The sequence below is a fragment of the Peromyscus leucopus genome, chromosome 11 (assembly GCF_004664715.2).
Source record: "Peromyscus leucopus breed LL Stock chromosome 11, UCI_PerLeu_2.1, whole genome shotgun sequence".
NCBI classification, from domain to species: Eukaryota; Metazoa; Chordata; class Mammalia; order Rodentia; family Cricetidae; genus Peromyscus; species Peromyscus leucopus.
The window spans coordinates 27,767,590-27,783,332 of NC_051072.1; positions in this window are offsets into that span (position 1 = coordinate 27,767,590).

Below are 15,743 nucleotides of genomic sequence, written 5' to 3' on the forward strand. Positions count from 1 at the left end.
GAGTTCACATAATAGCTTAACTACTCTTTGTGTCTTAAGGCTCTTCTTTTAATTCCTAAAATCTGCCAACCTGAGGACTTTATACTTTATAGCTCATCTATGAATACCACAGCCCTATACAAAATTTCAAGGCACATGTTTAAAGGAAGCTACACCACAGTAATAGACTCATCATGAGGGATGGATCTTGAGCACTTTGGTCCTACATCACCTCTTTATTGTCTCTCCTTTCCTTTGCACACTCTTCCATCCAACCAAGTTGGACGACTTGTTTGCTATGATTGCTACAGCTTTTCATTGTAAATTGTGTTTCTTCCTTGAATATTTTTCTTTCCCAATTCCATAATTTAAAATGTCAATGAATTGTCTATTATTTTTAAACATTTCAATTAATTCTTTAAGAATTTCATATCATGTTTTTTGAAAAATTTCACATCCTTCTCAAGTCTTCCCATAACTTCCTTCCCATCTGTTCACATATAACTTTGAGATTTTTCAGTTATTTATTTATTTATTTATTTATTTATTTATTTATTTATTTATTTATTTTGCCCATCAAGTCCAGTTTGTGCTGACCAGCTAGTTTTCAGAATGGGACCTGCCCTGGCATGTGGTTGACCCACCAGGTGTCACATTGTTGAAGAAAACGGACTCTTCCTCTCCCAGCAGGTATCAAGTGCCAAAAGCTCCTTGGCTAATGATGTATTTCCTGTTCCCTTTTCACTCTTTTTGCCTGGATTTTGTCTGGCTAAAGTTCACATAGGTTGTGTGTGTGTGTGTGTGTGTGTGTGTGTGTGTGTGTGTGTGTTCACAATCTCTGTGAGTGCATATTTTAACTGCCCTGATGTGTTTGGAAAGCACTGTTTTCTATTACCTCTAGTTCTTGCAATGTTTCTTCTCCTTCTTCCATGAAGATACCCCAGTCTTGTGAGGACAAGTGTGGCATGGATATCCCATTCAGGGTTGAGTACTTAATAGCATTTTCTTCTCTGTACATTGACCAGTTTCTGTTAGTCTATGTGATAACTATAATCTCTGTGTTAATTATAATCTACTTCAAGAAGAAACTTCTCAGATGAGGGTTGAAAGATGCTTGGATATATGGCTGCAGGAATAAGTTATCAGGAGTCATTTTAATCCTGTAACCATTTAGCAGAATAACAGCAGTAGGTTCTTGCATAGAGTCTATGACCTATTTAGCCATAGGTTCTTGGTCCTTTCAACAGTACCAGGTATTATTAAGGTTCATGGAATGAACCTTAGATCCAATCAAAAAGTGGTTATTTCCTTAACACTCATGCCACTATTGTAGCAGTAAGCATATTTTATCAGGCTAGTGTATTTCTTCTTGGTGGACCATTTAAAATGTGCTTCTTTCTTACATCCTTTCTGTATTCCATATTCATTATTAATGTTTAGATCAAATACCTTATTTTTATATTTTTTAAATTGTATAGCTTTCTAGAATGTTTCTTATGATCACACTTAATTTTGCTAATTATTATGACCATTGGAAGCTTTACTAGTTATCATTCTCTTCCATGCCACTAAACAGAGCCCAAGTTCCTTAAAGACCAGGTCTGAATAGTAATAATCTCTATATTTGACTAACACAGAAATCCAATAAATGTTGATTGAATTGAACATAACAAATTATGAGAAAACTGTTTTTTTGCATTATATGTATACATACATGCCCTCATTTAGATTCCACTAAGTAGGTTTTCTTAAATATGGCATATGATGCAACAATCTTTCGCATAGCAAAGTAATATAAGAATTATTTTTGTTTGCATGGTTGTTGAAATTTGAACAACAATATTGGAAATAGTCAATGCTTTGGCAATTCTTTTGGATGGAAAGAAAATATTATCATATATATATCTGTTTTAGCTAACTTTCCATTCCTGTAACAAATATCTGAAGCAAGTAATAACAAGAGAAAGCTTATTTTAACTCTACTTGTGACTGATTATTCCTCTAGCCTTGAGCATCTGGTGAAAGAGTACATCTCAGTAAGAACATATGTAGTGTAATAAAACCGCCAATGTTACATGGGCCAGTATTAAGGAACAGAGCCATTTCAGAGTCCAAAATTAAAGTATCTTGAAAAGTCTGGGTTCATTTTAAACTTTAAATAAGTTGTGAGTAAAATCAATACTATTCTGATGGGCATACTTACAGTGAATGAGTTAAAAATGATTACATAAAAAGAAGCACATATGCAAAGTATATGATAAATTTGACTTGAGCCATGGAATAATAGGATGCTACAGACATTGTATAGAATGGAGTTGGAACAGGTTAGGAAACACAGAGGATAAACATTCCAGCTGAGATACTAAGCAATAGTATTTAATAAATAGGAGTACTTTGGTTGAGTTTTCCTGAATCTCACATAAGCAACACAATGCACAAATGCATGTGCATGGCTACCTTGAAAATTATTGTTTTTGATCTTGAGCCTTTTTGTGTGTGGCTTGGATTCAGAGAAAGAGCGAAGGTTCGTAGAATTATGCTTTTTAAGCTGGAAGAAATGTTGAAAGTTTTGGTGTGACTGTCCCTATATTTTATGCAGGTATATATTATTGATAAAGGAGAATTTAAGAAACAAGACATCTAAGCAATTAACCAAATTATACAACCAATAAGTGGTAGGAGAGGATTTATAAGTCTTTGGTTTCTTAGAACACTTGTTGCATTTTGTTTCTTGTTGTCTTTAAGTATTCCCTGGTCATACCAGCTAGCCTATTATGCCATTTTCCTTCAATAGACTTGAAACATACTGTGTACAATCAGAATTATGTCTTTTATGTAAGCTAGATAAAATTAATAAGTCTAATGTGCATTCTTAGTAGATTGATTTTAATATTGATTAAAGTATCTATTAAAAGAATCTACATATGTGGGTAAAAAGGAACACAAACATGAGTCTTAAAGGGACAAACCAGCTACATCTACTATTTCAAACCTTTCTACCACTTCAGTTTTTCTCCCTAGTACTCATGACCTTGAAATAAGAGCTGCACCTTTCTTCTTGCTTGTCTTTCTCTGCATTTCTTTGTACTTGCTACCATATGCTCACATTTATCCTGCTTCCGTGTCTTTTGAAGAGCTTTTTATGAAAACTACAAACTATGTTGTTATAATTTATGATGGTTTTTCTTGATTGTCAGCTTGACTACATCTGTTTTTTATTATTTTTTTAAGATTTATTTATTTATTATGTGTACAGCATGTATGCCTGCAGGCCAGAAGAGGGCACCAGATCTCATTACAGAAGGTTGTGAGCCACCATGTGGTTGCTGGGAATTGAACTCAGGACCTCTGGAAGAGCAGTCAGTGCTCTTAACCTCTGAGCCATCTCTCCAGCCCCTACATCTGTTATTAACTTAAGCCCAAGTTGCTAGGTATACCTGTTAAGGATTTTTCCTTAATTAAATCGCTTGATGTCGGAAGACCCACTTTTAATTCAGATCTTTTGAGGTGGGAAAATTCACCTTCAATCTGGGTCCCACCTTCTGGTAGCATCCTACATAATGGACAGGGAAGAAGGAAGCTTTGCTGTTTGTCTGTTTGCTTTCATTCTCCCTGGCAGGTCCATTCTTTCTCCTCTAGAGAACCACGAGAATACATATTTTGGTACTAGGAACTGTTCTAGAGCAATAGAAATATAGGACGGATTTTTTAAAAAAGTATCTAGAATAGGTTTTTCAATTTGTTGACACCTGCAGTTACTGTAGCCTCTCCAGTTACTGAAGTCTCTCCTAGAAGCTCAGAGAGTACTGAAAGCCCATGATGTAAATTATTTTACAAACTTAAGGAGACAAATGCTTTTGATTATCATGAGTCACCAGTTGCAAGAGGCAATGGGTTGGGTGACTCTACGTATAAACTTTTGACAGTTTGTGGGAAAATAAGCAAAATGATGAGGATGGTTTATTCCTCCTAGTATTTATGGATACACTGACAAATAAAAGAATGTGGTAAAATTAACCAACTTCTGGCATCTCAGAATATGGTGAAGGATAACAATGAACTCAGTGATAAAATTGACCAGTTCCAGATTTGCATAGAGAGTCTAAAGGATTCTAAGTGTCCTCTGGATGAGAATCTTCTCTCAAGGAGCCACAGATCTCAAGTTGAAAAAAATCAAACTGAAACTCTCATTATAAGACTGTCTGGTCATCCTTGTTCCACATCTAGCATCCTCCTATGAGTGAGTACATACCATATTTGTCTTTCTGAGTCTGGGTTACCTCACTCAGGATGATTTTTTCTAGATCCATCCATTTGCCTGCAAACCTCATGATGTCATTGTTTTTCTCTGCTGAGTAGTATTCCATTGTGTATATGTGCCACAATTTATTTATCCATTCTTCAGTTGAAGGGCATCTAGGTTGTTTCCAGGTTTTGGCTATTACAAACAATGCTGATATGAACATAGCTGAGCAAGTGCTCTTGTGGTATGATTGAGCATTTCTTGGGTATATGCCCAGGAGTGGTATAGCTGGATCTTGGGGGAGATTGATTCCCAACTTTCTAAGAAAGCGCCATATTGATTTCCAAAGTGGTTGGTTGTACAAGCTTGCATTCCCACCAGTGGTGGAGGAGAGTTCCCCTAGTTCCACATTCTCTCTAGCATAAAGTGTCTTCAGTGTTTTTGATCTTAGCCATTCTGACAGGCATAAGGTGGTATCTCAGAGTTGTTTTGATTTGCATTTCCCTGATGATTAGGGATGTTGAGCAATTCCTTAAATGTCTTTCAGCCATTTGAGTTTCCTCTGTTGAGAATTCTCTGTTTAGTTCTAAAACCCATTGATGTGGAACAAGGATGACTGGACTGCTACTCACATCACCAGTGAGGCTACCTGGAAAAACGGGACCCCAAGAAAGACACGGAGAAATGGATGAGATCTAAATGAACAGCCTGGACATGAGTGGGAGCAATGAAGGGCGAGGGTCGAGGGAAAGGGAGTGGGAGATCCTAGCTGGATCAAGAAAAGAGAGGGAGAAGAAGGAATAGGAGACCATGGTAAATGAAGACCACACGAGAAAAGGAAGAAACAAAGAGCTAAAGAGGCCCACAGAAATCCACAAAGATACCCCCACAAAAGACTCCTGGCAATGGTCGAGAGACAGCCGGGACTGACCTACTCTGGTGATGGGATGGCCAAACACCCTAATAGTTGTGCCATAAACCCCATCCAAGGACTGAGGAATCTGGATGCAGATATCCACGGCTAGGCCCCGGGTGGAGCACTGGGAGTCTAATTAGTGAGAAAGAGGAGGGTTTATATGATCGAGAATTTTTGAAATCAAAGTTGGATAAAGCACAGGGACAAATAACCAAATGAATGGAAACACATGAACTATGAACCAAAGGCTGAGGGGCTCCCAACTGGATCAGGCCCTCTGAATAGGTGAGACAGTCGATTGGCTTGATCTGTTTGGGAGGCATCTAGGCAGTGGTACCAGGTCCTGGGCTTGTTGCATGAGTTAGCTGTTTGAAATCTGGGACTTATGCAGGGACGCTTGGCTCAGTCTGGGAGTGAGGGACTGGACCTGCCTGGACTGAGTCTATCAAGTCGATCCCAGTCCTCGGGGGAGACCTTGATCTGGAGGAGGTGGGAATGGGGAGTGGGCTGGGGGGAAGGGGAGGGGAGCAGGAAGGGAGAGAACAAGGGAATCTGTGACTATTATGTAGAACTGAATAGTATTGTAAAATAAAATTAAAAAAAAAAAGACTGTCTGAATTACAAAGAAAATCCAAGTCCCAGCCTTGGAGGGTGCTGGCAGTAAAAGTAAGGATGGTAACTGGTAAATAGGATCTGTAACTAGCGGGTGGAGCTGTGTGGGAGTACCTGATTTAAGCTGAGAACTTTGAACCCTCAGATTTTTCAGAGTTTATCTCACCTGGGGAAGTAGTCTTTCCACTCTCAGTGGAAGATGTACTCCTACCATTTGAAATATTATCTCTTCTGCTTATGACTGAGAAAATTAATACTTCATTCTTAGCTAAATCGTAAGTGACTTTCCCTGAAGGAAATGCCAGAAAAGGCAATATGGAATTCCCCCAGGGCCCACCAACATTTGCCTCTAGACCTATAACCAGACTAAAGGCTAAGCAGGCTCTTAGAGGGGATGTAGGAAGTGTAGTCCACCAGGAAGTGCATTAGACTCCTAGAGAGCTTAATGAGTTTGCTAATTCATTCAAGTGGAAGTCTGGGGAATATATGTGGGAATGGATTTTAAGGGTGTGGAATAATGGCGGATGGAACATAAAACTGGATTGATCAGGCCGAGTTTATTGATGTGGGCCCACTGAATGGAGATTCTAGGTTTACTATGGAAGCTAGCACTGTTAAAAAAGGTGTCAAAAGTTTGTCTGAATGGTTGAGTGAAGTATGTGTCAAAAGATGGCCTACTGAAAAGGAGCTAGAGATGCCTGCTATCCCTCGGCTTGACTTAGTGTTGACGAAGGGATTTTAAAGCTCAGGGAAGCTGCAGTGCTAGGGTGGGTACACTGTGTAAAACTTAATCCTCCACAAATGGGAAGGCCCAGAAGACATGCCCTTCACTAATCCTATAAGACTCAAACTTGTGAGAGGGGCACCAGCACATTTGAAGAGCTTTGTTGTAGCCCTCAACCTTATGGTTGGAGACACTGCTGCTCAGTTGGATGAATGGGCTTAATTGGGCTCCTAAGTAGCAGGGGCCAGGTGGCAGCATCGAATCATCAAAGGCAAGGTGATCATTGTTATCATAACGAGCAACACAGACAAAGTAATGTCCATAATGGCCTGACCTGTAATGGGCAGCACAGGCAAAGTGATTTTTATGGTGACACGATTAGTATGGACCTTTGGTACTGGCTAATCAATGATGTTATTTTTCAGGCATGAAATAGATAAGAAGCCTGCTGCATTTTTTGTTTGATCTGTGTAAACAGTAAAATTCTCTGACAAGTGAAAGAAAGGTTACATGGGATTGTGCTGAAAGGGAATCTCAGCCAGTGAACCAATTTCCAGACTTGAGCCAGTTTGCAAACCCAGAGCCCTTGAATAAAGGGAAGTTCAGGTACCCCCGAGAAAGGACTTAGCTAAAAATATATGAGTTTTACTGCTATCTATTTTCCAGTCCTTCCCCCAGAGAGACCTAAGGCCTTTTACAAGGGTAACAGTGCACTTGAGGAAAGGGAAAAAAAAAAACTCAGACTTTCCAGGGTCTATTGGATACTGGTTCTGAATTGACACTGATTACTGGATATGCCAAGAAACATTGTGGCCCTCCAGTTAAAGTAGGGGATTATGGAGTCAGGTGGTTAATGAAGTTTCAGCTGAAGTCTGACTCACAGTAGGTCCAGTGTACCCCAAACTCATCCTGTAGCTATTTACCAAGTCCCAGGATGTATAATTGGGATAGATAGAATCAGTTGGTAGAATTCTAACATTGGTTCTCAGACTTTGAGTGAAGACTACTATGGCTGGAAAGGCTAAATAAAATCTATTAGAATTACCTCTGCCAAGGAAAATAATGAATCGAAAACAGTATCACATCTCTTGAGGAACTGCAGAAACTAGTGCCACCATCAAAGACTTGAAAGATGCAGGAGTGGTTGTTCCCACCACATCTCCCTTTAACTCTCCTTTCTGGCCAGTGCAGAAGACAAATGGATCATGGAGAAAGACTATTGACAACTGAAAAACTCAGTCAAGTAGTGACTCTGAAGGCACCTGCTGTACCAGATGTGATGTCCTTACTCAAGCTGATTAATGTACCTTCTGGTACAGGTATAAACGTATTGGTTTAGCAAATGTCCTTTTCTCTGTATCTGCATATAAGAATTACCAGAAGCAATTTGCTTTCAGTTGGTAAGGCCAGCAGTATACCTTTACACTTTTATCTCAAGGACATATTAACTCTCCAGCTCTGTGTCATAATTTAGTTAGAAGGAACCTTGGTCATTTGTGTCTTCCACACAATATCACATTGGTCCACTCATTTAATGACATAATGACGATTGGGTCAAGTGAGTAGGAGGTAGCAACAACTTTGGACTTGCTGATAACACATATACATATCAGAGGATGGCAAAAAAAAAAAAAATACAACCAGAACTCAAGGACCTTCTGTCTCCATGAAATTCTTAGGATTCTTAGTGGTGTGGGGGGAATGCAGAGAGATATTCCTTCTATGGTGAAGGACAAGTTATTGAACCTGACCCTTTCTATGACCAAGAAAGAAACATAACATTTAGTGGGCCTATTTAAATTCTGGAGATAGCATACTTTCTCATTAAGTGAATCAGAAAGCTGCCTACTTTGAGTGGGGCCTGGAACAGAACTAGGCTCTTCAACAGGCCAGGCTGCTGTGCAGGCTGCTCTACCACTTGCACCATATGATCCATAGGACCTGATGGAACTTAAGGTGTTCCTAGAAGATGGGGATGCTGTTTGGAACTTTTGGCAGGCTCCTATTGGTGAATCACAGAAAGGAGTTTTTGGGATTTTGAAACAAGGCTCTGCCATCATCTGCAAAAAAACCGATTTTCCCTTTAAGAGACAGGTCTTGGCCTGCTATTGAGCCTTAGTGGAAACTGAATGATTGACAGTGTACCACCAAGTTACCATGCAACCTGAACTGCCAATCATGAGCTGGGTATTATCTGACCTATCAAGTTATAAAGTAGGATGTGCACAGCAGCAATCTACTATCAAATGGAAGTGGTATGTTTGTGATCAGGCCTGAACAGGTCCTGAAGGCACAAGCAAGTAAAGAATTTGTCCAATTGCTTATGGTTTCTACTCCTGTTAAAATGCTGTCTGCTGCCAAACATGCACCTATAGTATAGCCTCATGGGGCATTCTCTATGATTGGCTGATTGAGGAAGAGATGACTACAGCCTGGCTTACGATGGTTCTCCATGTAATTCAGCACTTCTTTAACCAATCAGAGCAATACATTCACAGTATACAGAGTGATGTCCACACAATTTTCAAATTGTTTCTGGTGTTCTTCATTACATGGGTAAGTTCTGACTTTCTAAGCCTGGCATTTGCTGCTGGAGGAAGATGGAAAGGTAATTGCCTGTTTGAGTCAGATAACCTAGTCCTTTGTCTCAGCAGTCAGCAGGTGAAAACTGACTGTTCCCTCAGTACTCACCTTTTAACACGCACCTTCCCATACCTGAGGCACAACATCACATCATCTGCTTGCTTTCTACCCTCTGAAAGTTGTAGGAATATGTCAGTTGAGACTTCCTCTATTCTCTCTGTCTTTTTTGGGTCTGTAGCACTTTTTTTTTTTGATTCTATTATAATGGGAGATTGATGAGCATGAGTCTATGTGTTCAGCTACCATATCAACCAGAAATATGGCCTTTAAATTGGCATGAATTTAATCTCTTAACTATGTCCACTTAAGCAGATACACCCTTATCTCCTCTTTCATCATAAGCCACTTACTTTCATGTGGTCAGATTATTTTGGCCCTCTGTTGTTAAGTAGGTCTTCTAATCTATTTTGTTCAAAGATATATTTTTAAAAAAAATACACTTTACACTACTGTGAGGGAAAGATACACGTTTATCCTGAAGCTGAACTTGCCTCAGGCACTGCTGTAATAAACAAATGCTTTGGTTTCTATGGTTTCTCCTCTAGCTGACATTTAGCGATTAGCAGGTACTATTCCCGCATTGGGCACTAGGGAGGTATATGTCAGAGGAGGCAGGAAAGCAAGGAAGCATGAGAGAATTAGAGTCACACAACTGTGGTTTTCATTGTTCTACAAGGGCTGGATGGTTGAATGAAAATGTCCTTGAATAAAAATGCCTTTTCTGTCTTGGGAGTAATTCAAGAGAAAAACAACAGGGAAAAACAGTTATACACTAGACGGGGTGGGTGGGAAAGCTCAAGAGCCAACTCGCCATGCAAAATTCACAAGATGGTTTGGACATAGTGCATTCATAGCCCTGCTCACGGGAAGGGAGGCCTGCTCATTCCTTTTCTTGGCAGTATGGAATACGCCTGATATGACCTTGCATGTGCTTAGACTGGCCCACAATTTTCCAGTTGGCAAGTTGAAGGTAGATGTGAATAGTTTATAATATAATCAGTGTGTTCTTTTAGGCTTGGAAGTCATAGGCAGACACTTGTAGTGGCCCTTGTTTACGAATGAGCTGCACAAGGCCTCACCAGACAACACACAAGACCAACCCATACTTGTTAAATGTCGAATAATCATGAAAGCAGATGGAGTACGAAACAAAGCAACTCCTCACTGCCCCCTTTCCTGAAATGGGATTTCGCTCTCCCCATTTAGGTAACAAGGAAACCCTTTCTGCTTGAACCCTTACCAAAAAGAAACCTAGAATGAGTTTTCACGCCCTCTCCTAGTGCCCCGTCCCCTTGTTCTACTGTTACCCATGGGGAACTCAGTTTTATAGAATGGGACTGGCTCCATTCTTGAAGCACCTAGAAAAGCCAATTAGACCCACAATTAAATCTGTAAGTTTTCCTTTGATAGATGTATCAAAAACAGCAAAGTTAAGTCATACTAGGAAGTTCACAGTTTACCAGTCTTATCTTTGTCTAACTACAGTGAACACATTTGGGAACAAACAACATTCACTTAGTCTATAATTTATATTTTCTTAGAACTGATGATTGGAATAATATCTTTTATTGACTTTTTTTTTCTGTCCTGTGCAGGATTAGCTCAGGGTCACATGTTTCATTTCCTAAAAGGTTGCTCTATGTCCTTCAACATGTGGAGGGGTGTGCTATATTTCTGTCTTGATTCAAGGATCTGACATTTTGAAAAATAAAGGTCAGATATTTTTAGACTAGTCCTTCCCTTTGGGTTTGTCTAAGAGTATCATGTCAATGGAAGTTTGAATTTCAAACCACCGTTACATTTTGGGAATGAGTACAGTTTGATACTATTTTCTTTAATATCCCAGTATATATTTAGGAATTTTGTATCTTTGTCCCATAATGTTCTACTCTTGAATTATATTTGTCAGAATTTAATATGAGATTATGGTGACCTTATTTTAAGAAGAAGGTTTTTAAATTTTCTTTTCTAGAAGAGTTTCAAGACTTAGTCAAATGTAGTTTCTATCTAACAGAAACAATACCACACAGAAAATAACCTCTTTCTTGTGGCATTTTCAATAATTTATTTTAGTTTTCCAAGAATTTATCTTTCAGCCTATTTTGCTTACAACTGTTCAAAAATTTGATCATATAATCATCTGATTTTTAAATTGCTACTAATTGGCCTCTTATTCTCAATTTTGTTAGTATTTTTAAATCTCCAATTTTGGATTTTGTTGATTTTTTTGTCTGTTCAGCATTTTATCTTGTTTTTAAATTTTTCACTCTTCCTTCTGTTTTCTTTTAATTTATCTTAAAATTAATTGTTTTAAAATATTATATTTAGCACTTAAAGTGCTAAAGAGGCCCACAGAAATCCACAAAGATACCCCCCACAAAAGACTCCTGGCAATGGTGAAGAGACAGCCCGAACTGACCTACTCTGGTGATGGGATAACCAAACACCCTAATAGTTGTGCCAGAAACCCCATCGAAGGACTGAGGAATCTGGATGCAGACATCCACAGCTAGGCTCCAGGTGGAGCGCTGGGAGTCTAATTAGTGAGAAAGAGGAGGGTCTATATGAGCGAGAATTTTTGAAACCAAGGTTGGATAAAGCACAGGAACAAATAACCAAATGAATGGAAACACATGATCTATGAACCAAAGGCTGAGGGGCGCCCAACTGGACCAGGCCCTCTGAATAGGTGAGACAGTTGATTGGCTTAATCTGTTTGGGAGGCATCTAGGCAGTGGTACCAGGTCCTGGGCTTGTTACATGAGTTAGCTGTTTGAAACCTGGGACTTATACAGGGACACTTGGCTCAATCTGGGAGGAGAGGACTAGACCTGCCTGGACTGAGTCTATCAGGTCGATCTCAGTCCTCGGAGGAGACCTTGATCTGGAGAAGGTGGGAAAGGAGGGTGTGCTGGGGGGAAGGGGAGGGGGGGCAGAAAGGGAAAGAACAAGGGAATCTGTGGCTGTTATGTAGAACTGAATAGTATTGTTAAATAAAATAAAATTTAAAAAATAGATAAAAAATAAATAAATAAGTAAGACAAACCAAAAAAAATATTATATACTCATGTCATTTGCTTAGGTCTTCTTTTTTATTAACATATACATTAGGTTTTAAATTTCTTCTAACCACTGATTTATCTCTATTCTAAGATTTGAAGTGTTGATTTGTTATTCAAATTAAAATTGTCCCATTTTTCATATCTATTCCCTCATAGATTCATTCATAATTTTGAAGTTTAGTTTGCACACATTTGGGGATAAATACACATAGTTAATCTCCCTGGCGTTTGAGAATATGCACAGATCCATATGCTGTGGAGATGTAAACAGAGACTCAATGTCTGGTCACAGCATATGTGAGGAATTCAGGCCACAGTTTCATAACGATTTTAGTTTCCCTCCAATTTGTCTGGTGTTCTTTGAGTATTAGCATCTGTACAAATTCGGTTGCCTGTTGGAAAAGGTCTGTGAGGAGTGCATCAAAATCCTCCATAGTGTGTAGTGTATGTTCTGTTCTTTTCTCCCTTCTCTTTTGCCATTTGGGTTTTTACACTGTTTGCACATTTGGAGACTGTTATGGAGAAACTCATGCTCTTCTATCACAACGAAGCGATAAAAAAATCTAGGAATTCCTTGCTCATTCTTTAAGTAACTAACTTCTTCCACCTACTGACTTCATATCTTTTATTTTGATTTTTTTCATAATATGATTATTGAGAGTAACATAAAGTAGTTCACTTTTATTCAAATGGACCTTTTCATGTAACTCACATCTAATATAATCATGTTTAACATAATATTTTTAGTGATTCTCTAGGAATTTCATATCAAGCACCCCATCACACTCACTTCCTAGTTCTTCCATGTCTGCCCCAACCCTTGTGCTCTCCTCCCAAAAGTAAAAACAAAGAAGAATAAAGAACAAGGGAAAACAAAGAAGTACAATTTGTGTTCCCTCTGTACTCACTGGGGCACGATCAGACTCTCAGTGGCCAGCTCTTAAACAGAACTGAGTCCTCTCCTCTCCAGAAACCTTCAGCTGTAGACAGACACACTTCAGCATCCTCAGTATACTTTTGAAGAGTTCTCTTCTAAGGCTTTCTGTCTAGGCTGTTAGATTTTCTTTGAAGGGGTGATATAATTTTTATCTTAGTTTCTATCTACTATTCCATTTGTTGTACACTCCCCCTTTTTTAAATCTTCTTTTAGAAGCAAATTTGAAAAAAATCGATATTTTTTACTATTCTATCAGGTTTGTAATTATTTTTCTGTTATTCTTTTAATGATCACTAAGGAATCATCACATACCCTCTTGCTTTTCCTAATTCAACATAAATTGGCATTTGTAGTATGTTGTATTTTATTTTACCTTACACACACACACACACACACACACACACACACACACATTGAGTCTGAGAAGACACTATTATTATTTCTGGTCTAGCCAGTTAGTATCTCCTGAAATACAGTTGCATATGGACTATTTCAATCCAATCTTGTCTTTTTGTGCTTCTATCTGGAATCACTTTCCTTATATCTAAACAAGCATTTTTAGTGGTTTATTTAATAATAGCCCATAGCCTAAAATTCCATTTTTCTTCTTTTGAAAATACTTTTTTAAAAGTACATTTTAGAAGTTTATGAAATCCTTGCTTAGCAGTTCATCACTTTTGACATCTAAACCATCATGTCATTATTTCTGCCTTTGTAGCTTCCGCTGAAAATGCAGCTGGATTTTGTTGTTATTTCTTTGGAGGCAATGTGTCTTTTACTTTATGTGCTTTAATATTTTCATTTTGCCCAGGGGTGTTTTCTTCCTGAGATTTAGAGCATGTTGAATTTTGTCTGACTGATTTGATGTCTTTAATTAATTCGGTAAATTCTTCCAAGCTTTTCACTCCCAATACTGCGTCTCCTCCAATCATCCCCTCAACAATAAATTATGGTTGTGTCAGCTGCTTTTAAATGGATGACAGCCCAATTTCAGTTGTACAAGATCTCCTTATTTTTGTTTTGCCCCTTGTGATGGTGTTAATTGTTAACTTGTCAGAATCTAGAGTCACCTGGGAGGTGGGACTTTGAGCATGTCCCCAGTTTCATTAATTGAGGAGGGGAGCCCTGCCCACTTGACAAAGAGATCTCATGTCTGGGGTACTATGCTTTGTCTCTTAAGCTGATTTTGTCAGTCTACTTTATCACAGCAGTGGACAAGAATCTAAGACACTATATAAAATAGGAGTAATTTTATATAATCAGTATGTATATATCAACTAATCTACTGCTACTTTTCTGTTTCAATTTTGTTCATAATTTCTATTTTGATAAAATATATCTTACTTTGTTTATTATTTATTTATTTCATTTTTCTTTATTAAGAAATTTTCTACTCACTCCACATACTATCCACAGATTCCCCCTTCCTCCCTCTTCCCACCCTCACCCCTCTTTCCCAAGCCACCCCGCATTCCCACATCCCCCAAATTGAGGTCTCCCATGGAGAGTCAGCAGGGCTCAGCACACTGAGTCTAGGCAGGTCCAAGCCCCTTCCCACTGCACCAAGGCTGTGCAAGGTGTCACACCACAGGCACCGGATTTCCAGAAGCCTGCCCATAGACCAGGGACAGATCCTGATCCCCCTGCCTGGGTGCCCCCAAACAGTTTGAGCCAAACAAGCATCTTCTCTATCCAGAGGGCCTAGTCCAGTCCCATGGGGACTCCACAGCCACCAGTTCACAGTTCATGCTCTTGTAGAGCAAAGGACACAGTCAATAAGACAAAACGACAGCCTACAGAATGGGAAAAGATCTTCACCAACCCCACATCTGACAGAGGGCTGATCTCCAAAATATATAAAGAACTCAAAAAGCTAGACTTCAAAATACTGAACAATCCAATTAAAAAATGGGCTACAGAGCTTAACAGAGAATTCTCAACAGAATTTCAAATGGCTGAAAGACACAAAGAATTGCTCAACACCCTTAGTCATCAGTGAAATGAAAATCAAAACAACTCTGAGATACCACCTTATACCTGTCAGAATGGCTATGATCAAAAACACTGAAGACAGATTATGTTGGAGAGGATGTGGAACAAGGGGAACACTCCTCCATTGTTGGTGGGAATGCAAACTTGTACAGCCACTCTGGAAATCAGTATGGCAGTTTCTCAGAAAGTTGGGAATAAGTCTTCCTCAAGACCCAGTTATAACATCCTTGGGAATGCTCAATCTTACCACAAGGCCACATGTTCAACTATGTTCATATCAGCATTATCCATAATAGCAAGAACCAGGAAACAACCTAGATGCCCCTCAACTGAAGAATGGATAAAGCAAATGTGGCACATATACACAATGGAGTACTACTCAGCATTAAAAAAAATGATATCATGAAATTTGCAGGCAAATGGATGGAACAAGAAAATATCATCTTGAGTGAGGTAACCCAGACTCAGAAGGACAAACATAGTATGTACTCATTCATAAGTAGATACTAAATGTGAGGGAAGGGATGGCCAGACTGTAATTCACAGCTCCAGAGAGGTTCACTAACAGGGAAAGACCCTAGGAGGGACACATGGATGGCCCTGTGAAGGAGAAATGGATGAGATCTACATGAGCA